This window comes from Pan paniscus, chromosome 18 (genome assembly GCF_029289425.2).
Source record: "Pan paniscus chromosome 18, NHGRI_mPanPan1-v2.0_pri, whole genome shotgun sequence".
Taxonomy (NCBI): domain Eukaryota; kingdom Metazoa; phylum Chordata; class Mammalia; order Primates; family Hominidae; genus Pan; species Pan paniscus.
The window spans coordinates 35,826,639-35,839,849 of NC_073267.2; the positions used below are offsets into that span (position 1 = coordinate 35,826,639).

At 46.3% G+C, this 13,211-nt stretch overlaps 1 pseudogene; it reads right to left on the reverse strand.

Moving 5' to 3' along the window:
* Window positions 1-2,574: 2,574 nt before the first annotated feature.
* LOC134729295 (nuclear pore complex-interacting protein family member B15-like) lies at window positions 2,575-9,299 on the reverse strand (annotated as a pseudogene).
* Between the last annotated feature and the right edge of the window lie 3,912 nt (window positions 9,300-13,211).

The window sequence follows — 13,211 nt, forward strand, 5'->3', positions numbered from 1 at the left end:
TCAGCCTCCCAAGTAGCTAGGACTATAGGCATGTGCCATCCTGGCGAGTTAATTTTTTGTGTGTTTTTATTGTCTCGAGACAGAGTCTTGCTCTGTTGCTCAGGCTGGACTGCAACGGCATGATCTTGGCTCACCGCAACCTCCACCTCCTGGGTTCAAGCAATTCTCCTACCTCAGCCTCCCGAGTAGCTGGGATTACAGGTGCGTGCCACCATGCCTGGCTAATTTTGTATGTTTAGTAGAGACAGGGTTTCGCCATGTTGGTCAGGCTGCTCTCGAACTCCTGACCTCGTGATCCACCTGCCTCGGCCTCTCGAAGTGTTGGGATTACAGGCATGAGCCACTGAGCCTGGCCTGGTGAGCTAATTTTTAAATTTGTTATAGAGACAAGAGTCGCTCTTATGTTGCCCAGGCTGGTCTCGACCCCCTGGCCTCAAGTGATCCTCCCACCTCAGCCTCCCAAACTGCTGGGATTACAGATGGGTGTCAGCGCACCTGGCCTCTGAGGAGGATTTCATTATAAACCTGCCCTGAAGGGAGGGAATCCAATTTTACGAGAGGGTGTAGCCTGGTGAGGCCTGGATGACCTCCGGAGGCAGGGGCTTGTGCCTGAGCTGAGGCCTAAGGGTCAATGGGCAGACATGAAGTTGCCCCAGGCAGAGGGTACAGTGTGGGCAAAGTCAGGAAGTGGCAGGGCTTGGATCACTCCAGGAAGAGAGAGGAGTCATGTGTCACAGAAGCTCGAGACCCAGAGAGTGAGGCAGGCAGGCAGGGACCAAGCTTGGGCACAGCCAGGAAGGCAGGACAGGGCATGGTGGGGCCAATGGAATCATTACCCAAGTCGGGGATTTTCAGGGAAACAGCTTAGATAAGGCCAGGCATACAGTAGCTCCCACCTGTAATCCCAGCATTTGGGGAGGCTGAGGTAGGAGGACTGCTTGAGCCTGGGAGTTTGAGACCAGCCTAGGCAACATAGTGAGACCCCCATATCCACAAAAAATTTCAAAAAGGAGTTTGTGTTCCTGTAGTAGCATACTTGGGAGGTTGAGGTGGCAGTATCACTTGAGCCCGGGAGTTCAAGGCTAAAGTGAGCTGATTGAGCCATTGCACTCCAGCCTGAGCAACAGAGAGATACGCTGTCTCAAAGGAAATACCAATTAAAAAACCAGCCGGGCATGCTGGCGTGTGCCTGTAGTCTCAGCTACTTGGGACACTGAAGTAGGAGGATCGCTTGAGCCCAGGAGTTCAAGGCTGCCGTGAGCTATGATTGTGCCTCTGCAGTCCAGCCTGGGCGACAGAGAAAGACCCTGTCTCTTAAAAAAAAACAAAAAAAAAACTTAGATAAGAGGATGCTGTGCCTCCCTGGAGGTCTTCACTCACCCATGGTCCTGGCAAGAGAGGAGGGCCAGGAGAGAGCTTCACCCACCTGCTGTCCTGCCCATGTGACATCCGCAGGTGCTGCCATGGCCACGACTGTTGTTACACTCAAGCTGAGGAGGCCGGCTGCAGCCCCAAGACAGAGCGCTACTCCTGGCAGTGCGTCAATCAGAGCGTCCTGTGCGGTGAGTCCCCAGCACCACTATGCCACCCACCCCGAGTATCCCCTGGGCATCCTGGCATAGCCAGATGACTTCCGTGCCCCTGTTGCAATAACCACTGCTTCCAACTCTCTATAGAACACCCCTTGGGTATATCTAATGTAAGTGATATTTATTTTATTTATTTTTTGAGTCAGAGTCTCGCTCTGTCACCCAGGCTAGAGTGTGCTGATGTGATCTTGGCTCACTACAACCTCTGCCTCCTGGGTTCAAGCGATTCTCATGCCTCAGCCTCCCAAGTGGCTGGGACTACAGGCATGCACCATCACGCCCAGCTAATTTTTGTATGTTTTTCAGTAGAGGTGGGGTTTCACCAAGTTGGCCGGGCTGGTCTCAAACTCCCCACCTCAAGTGCTCTGCCCGCCTTGGCCTCCCAAAGTGCTGGGATTACAGGCATGAGTCGTGGTGTCTGGCCCTAATGTGAGTGATCTTTAACAATGAGGACTTGAAAAAGAAAACCCTGAAGAAACCTAATTCTTTGATGTCTGGATGACAAGGAAGAAGATAGAAATGGCATCAGATAATAAACAGTGTAAATGTTTATCAGAAAGAGGCTGGTGGTCGGGACCAGTAGGAGGATCGCTTGAGTCCAGGAGTGCATCTCTACAAAAAAGTTAAAGGATTTTTTAACATTGGCCAGGTGTGGTGGCATGCATCTGTGATCCCAGCTACTTGGGAGGCTGAGGCAGGAGGATTGCTTGAAGCCCAGGAGGTTGAGGCTGCAGTGAGTTGTGATCGAGCCACTGTACTCCTGCCTGGGTGACAGAGCAAAACCCAGTCTCAAAAAAAATAATAATAATAATAATAATAATAATAATATTTTACATAACCAACCACTTCTAAAGATTAAAAAAAAAACCCCACAATTAATTAAGAACCTCAGGTCCCTCAGGCAATCATACCAGATACTGAAACAAAGCAATAACATAAGGACTGCAGTATTTATTTTATTTTTATATTATTTATTTATTCTTTGTTAGTTTGTTTTTGGAGTGTGGGTTTTGTTTTATTTTTTGATTTTTTTCTTTTTTTCGACCCACGGATTTATTCTTATTGCCCAGGCTTGAGTGCAATGGCGTGTTCTCAGCTTACTCAACCTCCGCCTCTTGGGTTTGGGTAATTGTGTCTCGGCCTCCCTCTGCCTCTTGGGCTTGGGCGATTGTTCCACCTCATCCGCCCTCCGCCTCTTGGGTTTTGGTGATTGTTCCACCTCATCCACCCTCCACCTCTTGGGTTTCGGTGGTTTTTCCGCCTCAGCCTCCTGAGTAGCTAAGGGAGGAGTCTTCAGATTATCATCCACTGAGGGTGGAAGAGGAGAGGGTGGAAGAGGAGCAAGGAGACACTCCTTCAGATTATCATCCACTGAGGGTGGAAGAGGAGAGGGTGGAAGAGGAGCAAGGAGACACTCCTTCAGATTATTATCCACTGAGGGTGGAAGAGGAGATGGTGGAAGAGGAGCAAGGAGACACTCCTTCAGATTATCATCCACTGAGGGTGGAAGAGGAGAGGGTGGAAGAGGGATAAGGAGACACCCGTTCAGATTATCATCCACTGAGGGTGGAAGAGGAGAGGGTGGAAGAGGAGCAAGAGGACACTCCTTGATATTATCATCCACTGAGGGTGGCAGGGGACGAAGGAGACATTCGGGAGGTGTCTTGAGGCTCAGGGAGTTATCCGTTATAGAACGTTGTTGAGTTGGAGGAGGTGGCTGGCGGCCCATCCTGTTTTTTAAAGTTTCAGCTGTGAGGTAGGGCCAGTAGGGCAATCCTGAAGAATGACGATGCTCCGCTGCCGCCATTCTGACCTGTAGGGCCGAAGAAGGGAATGTTTTCACACATATTCATTTGATGGACAAAATTACTGCCACCAACACGGTCTGCACCTTCTGTTGCTGGTGATAGATTTTTGCACCTTTCCATCCTCCAGGTTTCAAAATAGCAGTATCACTGTCATAATATCACCCTTCCACTGAGTACTGCTGACAGCTGGGGGGTAAAGAAAAGTCATTGGGACACACTGTTGTCTCCACATGCCACTGTGTCTGTCTGCAAATGTAGGCAGGCTGGGGTCCTGCCCCAGGGAAGACAGAGTCATAACAGAGTAATAAAGAAGCATGTTTGAGACACAGGAGTGTCTATGTCTATCCTCATTCCTCCCTCACAGCCATCACCAGAGCATGTTTCTTGCACCAGGTCAACAGACAGTAAGAGAGGCATGAAAAGCCCATTGTCCACACATGTTGCAGCTTCTTTTTGGAGAATGTTTTCCAGGCCTTTTATGTTCTGTCTCTGATTCTCAGAACTCTGCAAGGTCAGTGTGACCACCCTGCTCCAAATCTAAGAAAACAGAGGTTTCCAGAGGAAGGAGAAATTGTGCCCAGGGTCACACAGCTTGCAAGAGGCAGAGTGGAAGTTGATTCCAGCTCTGCCTGCAGGACCCTCTCATTTCCCCTCTGTTTCCCTTCTTGACAAAGGATCTTCTTCACTCTGGAGGTGCCACCCATGAGAACAAAGAGCTCTGGAGAGATGTGGATTCCTGAAGAGCTGCAGGGGAACTGGGAGAGGGTTTTCTGACAGAACAATCTTACCTCAAGAAGTCAGTTAGGCATGGCTGCAATATTTCTTTTCACTCCCAGGTAATACCAAATTGTAAGTGCACTAGGACATAAAGAATACTTTTGTCCATGGAAAAATGAGGTGGGAATTCTAAACAATGCAAGTTTTAAAACTGTGTTTCACTTCAAGTGTACAAGTCCCATCACGTGTAATCATAGGACTCGGCAGCTTTTGAAGGTACAGAGGCCACACAAGAACCAGCTTAGCTGAGCATCATTTAAGGCCTTCATTTGGAATTGTCCCTGTGGGTAATAAGTTACATTCACTCTTCACTAATTTACAGTCAGGGCCCATTTGCTATTACAAATATGGAACCTCTGACACTTTGAATATTAGATCAGGGGCCCCACTGGGTGGGGATGAAGGTGTTTTTGCACAACACGGTTACCAACAGGGATGGGACTGTGATGCTTGTAGGCAGCCTTTCTCTCTGCCATCTCCCTCTGCAGGGCTTGAGCACAGAGCTGTAGGGAGAAAAATGTATCCATGTCCTGACCTGGCAGACTATGTTCAAAAGCAAGGAAAACAAACAAACTTACCCGGTTGCAAAGAGGCTTTCTTGCAGAAGGGGGGATCTGAAAAAGCCAACACATGAGAAATTGAATGTTGAGAGAGTCTAAGAGCCGTGGCATCATCTGCATCAGCACTGAACTATCCTGCAACTGCGGGGAGGAAGCTCCTTACTTTGCATTTGTGGTAGTCCTCTGCCCGCCGCCGCAACTCTTGCGCACGTTGAAACATTTTCCTATGGATTACAATCACTTTCATCAGATAAAGCACCACTTTCAGGATGATTTTAAATAATCTGCCATGTTTCTGTTATCCTCACAACTGTACCCTTACACAATCTATCTGTACCTAGAAAACGTATTTCAGATGGCTATAAGAGTACAGTCTGAGCCGGTCGCGGTGGCTGATGCCTGTAGTCCCAGCACTCTGGGAGGGCGAGGCAGATGGATCACGAGGTCAGGAGATTGAGACCATCCTGGCTAATACGGTGAAACCCCGTCTCTACTAAAAATACAAAAGATTAGCCGGGCGTGGTGGCAGGCACCTGTAATCCCAGCTACTCGGGAGGCTGAGGCAGGGGAATCACTTGAACCTGGGAGGCGGAGGTTGCAGTGAGCCAAGATCACGTCATTGCACTCCAGCCTGGGTGACACAGCGAGACTCCATCTCAGAAAAACAAAAACAAAAACAAAAAAACTGTACGGTCTGATCCAAACTGTTGCTATATTGATTCCTCCTCTTGCTTACTGCCTGCTGACTTCTGAGATGATAGTTTCCTTCCCCATTCTCAGTATATCCCTAATTCATCCTTCATTGAGCATCTTTTATCATAAAGCTGTATTCTCTTTGTATTAATATCCTTACCGTGTTTCACAGGGCAGAAACAGCTGGGCTTATAAACAGGCATAGTCCTTTAGAAGGATGTGGTTGATCCTACAACAACACACTTTCCTAAGGATGACAACAACTCATCCCACCCCTAGAATGGCTGGTATGAACCGAGTTTCCACACACAGTCTAGCTGGCAATGGGGTCAGGAGACATTTTGCTGCTTCACATCTTTTGGTCAGTGGTAAATATTAAGGTACTTTGTTTTCTGTTTTGTGAACTCTCTCTCTCTCTCTCGATATGTCTTCTGACCATTTGTTTCTATTTCTGCATTTACTGGGTCTAAACACTGTACAAAGGTTAAAAACAACACTCCAATGGGCGTTTCCCAAGAGGGTGGGGTTCAGTTTCTGAACTCACTTGTAGGTGTGTATTTCTTTCATATCCAATTTCCCATTTTCCTCTGCCTCTGATACCTGCCTCTCCTTTTCTGCATGCTCACATTCTTTCATGCTTAGTTTCCTCAGATTAGAAGGGAGAGAAATGCACACACATGATCCACCAGCCCGTGTGGGATTCCCTCTGCCCTTCTGGCATCTGAAGGCTGTGATTCAAAGATCCCCCCTGCAACCTTCCCACAAATGAACCAACTGATTCTCACAACCAAAGGGAGAATGGACACCTCCCATTGAGGGACAAAAAAAAAGTCACACTCTGGCCTGCTGGCAAGTCACCTGTCATTTCCAGCTCATCTTCATACTTCCATAGTTAGTCCTATTCTTTAGTAAATATAAAGACTATTAAAAGCTTCTATGAGGTGCACTATGTGTGTCTCTGGGGTCAGTCTTGTGCTTGACACAGCGAAAGCTCATTTTAGTTCAGTGTGAAAAACCAGACCTCACCAATTCATCACAACTAACTCCATCGGAAGCAGAGGATTGCTCCTCATCTGACTCCTCCTGTGTGAGACCTGATTCTCAGTCAGAGGCTGATGCCGGAACTGAGACCATCAGCCATAGAGAGATCGTTCCAGAATATGGTGTCATTAACCCCGCAGTTCACTACTGCATTTTGCCATGATTCAGGACTGGAACTCTTGTCATCGACTTTAAAGATCCTGGTTGAGAGAAAAGGCAATCTGAATGCTGGGCGCATCTATTGAATTAGAAATGATCGGAATGGCTCCTAAGTCGGGTGTTATGTCCTGAAAATAGGTGACAATGGCAAACCATCCACCCTGGTGTTGACTGACTTTAACAAGGTTCAGTTCACAGAGATTGAGGGCAGAAAAAGGAAATGGCCTAAAAAGGGTAAGTTTGCTGTGTTGCCCTCACACCACTTGATTCATGGTCCTGATCCTAAGGATCTCACCTGATACTTGGTTTTATAGGAAGGATGTGTAAAATTCCCAGAACGCTAGGAAACAGGGACAAAAACACTTCAAAGAGAAAGTTCATGAACTTGTTTCTGACCACAGGGCATCCTTCAGCACATGCTGTCTGGAGTGGCCTCCAACAAGGAGTGTGTGGTGAGGTGCTGAGAATGCAATGGGAGCAGGGTCCTGTCCCCACGCTAAAGAAGCTCACAGTTTAATGCAAATGAGAAGCCAGTGAGGACATCACTACTCCTGCTGTGCACTTGGGAACTAGAAACACAAAACCTGACTCTGGAGGGAAGCTAAGGAAGCATTCTACTCTTGAGTTGACATAAGTGCATCTGAAGCTTCTGATCTCCGATGAGAACAATGGGGGACACCAAACAGAATATAAAACTCATGATTGAATACATCAAATTGCTAACATGGCAGTAAACAGACATGAGGTGAAGATGGAGAAGAAGGAAACCCAGGACGAAAGTCAGCCTCGCATTTGGAACCCATTTCCCTGAGTTTCATTGCTGAATTCCAGAAGGAACTACTGAGATGCAAAGAAGCACAGCAGCTTTTGCACACATGCATGGGATTAGATGGAAAACAAGTGGATTGAGGGTCTGCCAATGAAAGCGACCCATACTGAAGTCCACTGGCTCTGGTTGAGACCCAGAAGAGTCATGCATCAGAATAAAGGTGGACAGAAAATACCCTGGCCTTTGTAGGGACTGAGCCTGCACCGACGACCTCAATTGCAGCCTGTATGGAGGACCCCTGACCATCCCCCAGAAGTAGACTCCCATCTCTTCTGCAGCAAGATAACATGCTACTAGGCCTCAATTCATTGCTAAATATTTTTTTAACAAGTATCTCACATTTAACAGAAAAAGATCAGTCATATGGCAGCAAAATACAATGTAATATGACCAAAACATGAAAGACTGTGAAAATGAATCTGGAGGTGACCCAAGGATTGAATTCAACAATCCAGGCTGGGTGCGGTGGCTCACACTGGGAGGCTGAGGTAGGCAGATCACCTGAGGTCGGCAGATCACCTGAGGTCAGGAGTTCAAGACTAGCCTGGCCAACATGGTGAACCCCTGTCTCTACTAAAAATACAAAAATCTGGCCGGGCACGGTGGCTCACGCCTGTAATCCCAGCACATTGGGAGGCCGAGGTGTGTGGATCATGATGTCAGGAGTTCTAGACCAGCTTGGCCAATATGGTGAAACCCCGCCTCTACTAAAAATACAAAAATTATCCGGGCATGGTGGCATATGCCTGTAGTCCCAGCTACTCAAGAGGCTGAGGGATAAGAATCGCTTGAACCTGGGAGGTGGAGGTTGCTGTGAGCCAAGATCATGCCACTGCACTCTAGCCTGGGTGACAGAGTGAGACTCTGTCTCAAAAAAAAAAAAAAAAAAAAAAAAAATTGGCCAAATGTGCTGGCACTCACCTGTAATCCAAGCTACTCGGGAAGCTGAGGCAGAATTGCTTCAAACTGGGAGCAGAGGTTGCAGTGAGCCAAGATTGCACCATAGCACTCCAGCCTGGGCGACAGAGCGAGACTCTATCTCAAAATTAAAAAAAAAAAAAAAAAAGGCTGGCTGTGGTGGCTCACGCCTCTAATCCCAGCACTTTGGAGGCTGAGGCAGGTGGATTACCTGAGGTCAGAAGTTCGAGACCAGCCTGGACAACATGGTGAAACCCCATCTCTAGTAAAAATACAAAAATTAGCTGGGCGTGGTGGTGGGCACCTGTAATCCCAGCTACTTGGGAGGCTGAGGCAGGAGAATTGCTTGAACCCAAAAGGCAGTGAGCTGAGATTGTGCCATTGCACTACAGCCTGGGCAACAACAGCAAAGCTCCATCTCAGGAAAAAAAAAAAAAAAAAAAAAAAAGACAGAGAAAGGAAAACCAATGCCAGTACTAGCAACTCCTCTTCCCCCGAAAAAATGACAAACAAGAATGTAGGAAGGGAAAGGAATTATACAGCTTAAACTAATGAAGCAGAAAGGACAAACTCAATTTTGAACCCACTGAATTTGCCACAAATATTGTAGAAAATATTCTCAAGGACTTTACAGTTGTCTACTTTGATTGGCACATGGTTCATACAACAGTATTTGTGTCAAGGCACATCTTACTGTTTTCTGGCGGTCTTCCTCTTTCCATTGATTTTGTCATGATGGTTGATTTTCGTTGTCACCTTCCTCTTATGGATTTTCGCTCTAAATTTTCTTTCCACATGTCTCCATGGAGTAATGACGTCTTTCAGGCCAATTTTATTTCCTGGAAAGGAAGAAACTCTTTTCTTTGTGTGCATACAAATGGACCTCAGCCCTTGGTGAGAGTGAGGAGAAGAGAAGGTGAGAAACCTGAGGAAAAGAAGCTGTTCTTTCCCTTTCCAGGGCAAACTCATTTCCACACTATGGGGATTCCAAGAGAGCCATACCTTCCTGTCTACGTCGTTTGGACCTCCAGGCTCTCTGCTGTACATCCGTGGATCCATCATGTCCATTTCGAGACCAGAAGATAGTCTTCAGGAAATACACCTAGGAAATAATAATATAAGAATGACGGCTGGGCACGGTGGCTCATGCGTATAATCCCAGTACTTTGGGAGGCCAAGGCAGGTGGATCACGGGGTCAGGAGTTCAAGACCAGCCTGGCCAAGATGGTGAAACCCCGTCTCTACTAAAAATACAAAAATTAGCTGGGCATGGCAGCGGGCGCCTGTAATCCGAGCTACTCGGGAGGCTGAGGCAGAGAACCGTTTGAAGCTGGGAGGCAGAGGTTACAGTGAGCCGAGATCACACCACTGCACTCCAGCCTGAGCGACAGAATGAGACTCTGTCACACACACACACACACACACACACACACACACACACAAGAATGACATGAGGCTGGCACGGTGGCTCACTCCTGTAATCCCAGCACTTTGGGAGGCCGAGGCAGGCGGATCACCTGAGGTCGGGAGTTTGAGACCAGCCTCACCAACATGGAGAAATGCTGTCTCTGCTAAAAATACAAAATTAGCCAGGCATGGTGGTGCATGCCTGTAATCCCAGCTAGTCAGGAGGCTGAGGCAGGAGAATCACGTGAACCCAGCAGGAAAAGGTTGTGGTGAGCTGAGATTGTGCCATTGCACTCCAACCTGGGCAACAAAATTGAAACTCTGTCTCAAAAAAAAAAAAAAATAGGCCAGGTGCGGTAGCTCACGCCTGTAATCCCAGCACTTTGGGAGGCTGAGGCGGGTGAATCACAAGGTCAAGGGATGGAGAACATCCTGGGCAACATGGTGAAACTCCATCTCTACTAAAAATACAAAAATTAGCTGAGCATGGTGATGCACGCCTGTAGTCCCAGCTACTCGGGAGGCTGAGGCAGGAGAACTGCTTGAACCCAGGAGGCAGAGGTTGCAGTGAGCCAAGATCCCACCACTGCACTCCAGCCTGGTGACAGAGTGAGACTCCGTCTCAAAAAAAAAAAAAAAAATGACATGAATATACTTCACACAACTGAACTGTACACTTCAACATGGTTAGATGGTTACTATCATTTTATAAGTATTTTACCACAGGTTAACATGTTTCACAACTTGAAAAGGAAGTAATTACCTTCAGCTCTCTGAGTTCTAGAATTTGTAACATTTCACCCCCTGCTCCTTCCTGATCTGCACTGGAGCATCTTCCTTCTGTCCCTGCTCTACTCAGAGTTCACTTTCCCTTCCCTCACATCAGCTTCATTGAGGCTGGTTTGAACTTAACGCAAAACATTCTCACTAATGACTGAATTTCCACCAAGATTTCCATATTATCACAGTATGCTTTTAATCTTCGAAGATATTAAATATTTGTTCTCATCATAGCGAAAATGCAATGCAAATCCCATCTCAGATGTGGGTCAGATACCTATGAATCTCCTGAGGTAGTCATTGAAATGACTTTTTTCTTGAGATGGAGTGTCACTCTCAACCATGCTGAAGTGCAGTGGCGCTACCTTGGCTCACGGCAACCTCCACCTCCCAGATTCAAGCGATTCTTGTGCCTTGGCCTCCCAAGTAGCTGGGATTACAGGTGCCTGCTACCATGCCTGCCTAATTTTTGTCTTTTCAGTAGAGATGGGGTTTCACCATGTTGGCCCATCTGGTCTTGAACTCCTGACCTCAAGTGATCCATCTGCCTCAGCCTCCCAAAGTGCTGGGATTACAGGCATGAGCCACCACACCTGGCCTGAAATAGTATCTTTCAAATTCTTTGTAGAATTTGCTTTTTCCTGATTTCTGCACATAGGATAAAAAAAAAAAGTCATGTACTAGGATTTTGAGAGAAGCAATGGGTAATCTAAAAAGATGAAAAGAGCAACCACGTCAATCCCACAACTACTGCTAGATTTCATAGGAAAGGTAGCTGGCCCAGTTTGGAGCTAGGAGAAATGTTAAACACATGAAGAAATGACAAGCAAAGAAATGCCATCACGCATGAATGCTTCATGGCACCCATGATGTCCCTGCTTAGGAGGTAATGGTATAGATGACTAGATGACAAGGACAAAGATGAGAGGTGCGAAGTTGTCCAAGTCCAACAGCTCAACTGAACTTTCCTAAATGGAATTGTTAAAAAGCGGTAAATTTAACAACTTCCCCTGGCTCACGTGGTGGCTCACGCTTGTAATCCCAGCACTTTGGGAGGCTGAGGCGGGTGGATCATTTGAGGTCGGGTTTTGAGACTAGCCTGGCCAACATGGTAAAACCCCGACTCTACTAAAAATACAAAAATTAGCTGGGCATGGTGGTGGGCACCTGTAATCCCAGCTACTTGAGAGGCTGAGGCAGGGGAATCGCTTGAAGCCAGGAGGTGGAGGTTGCAGTGAGCCGAGATCACACCATTATACTCCAGCCTGGGCAACAGAGGGAGACTCGTCTCGGGGGTGAGAAAAGAAAAAAAAAAAAAAAAAAAAAAAGCTTCCTCCAATTTATACCGAAAATTCTCTGTTCAGGACTAAGTGGCATAGAGAATGTTAAATGTGCCTAGATATCTTCATAACTCATATATTTTCTGTTTTCTACATATCTTGAAAGGCAGTGCCAAATGACGTGTAATTATCTAGGTGGTGAAACTGAAACATACTTCCTCTTCCCTTGAATATAAAAAAGCATTGTGGTATTAGTACTTTTATCTTGGATCATTGTTCAGAAGGAGGTTCAGCCCCCAGACAACCACATTTTTACTGTCATGAATGGCAAGACAAAATGTAGAGCTCAACTTACCCAAAGGAAAAAAGGCTCAAAAGACAAATTATGGCACAACTTAGCAGCCAAATTCTTACCAAGTACAGACTTTTGACATACTGATCTCTCTCCGGTTGCAAGTGGGAACATGCACTTTGAATGATGTCATTCAAAATTACCCTGCCCAGACACACTTTTCATCGATTCTCTTGGAGGGCAGTTCTAAGAGATTCTCTGGGGCTTTCTCTGCATCATGAGACGCAGTGCTGTTCTGCCCTTCACCTTCCGGCAGTTTGTCACCTCGTCCCTATGACCTCAGAGGAACTTTGTCTCAGGCCAATTGTTTGTTCCTTGGCCTCTTTCATTTCCCCTAAAAATCATTTGCTGCCCCTCTAAATGGCCTACATCTCCATCTATCTCCCTCTCCCCTCAGAAGAGGGTGCTCTTTAAGCATCAACCATCCGGCCCTTCTAGCAGTCTCATTTTTCAGCTGGTTCCCATGTTTATGCCTGTTCTAGGTTTTTCTTTTCCTGTTAAGCTGTCTGTTGTCAGCTCATTTCTGCAGTGAATCTTCAGAGAGGAGATTGGAAGCTTTCCTTCCACCCATACGATAGAACTATAAAGCAGAAGAGTTTAGAAAGAATTTCCTATTTAAGTGATGAAACCTCATACTCCATTTGTGATAAATAGCACAAAGGTTAAAAAAACTTATTTTTGACCAAAAGCTCTGTTGACATTCTATTAAACAAACACCGACCTATTTAATTTTCATAATGTAAATGGCAGACATTTTCATAATTCTTATGCTAATAAATCATTTCCCTGATTGTTTGGGTAAAACCACATATTCATAATGAAGTCCAGAAATGTGAATTGTTTTATATAATTTATTCTTATTTGTGATTACAAGTATACCTCTACAGAAAGTTAGTATACTCACACAAAGGTAATTTGTGCAGAAGAGAATGGTAAATGTGTAAGGTCTCAGAAACCCAATAACGATAATTATCAAATTATCCAATTTTTGTGGAGATGGGGTTTTGCCATGTTGGCC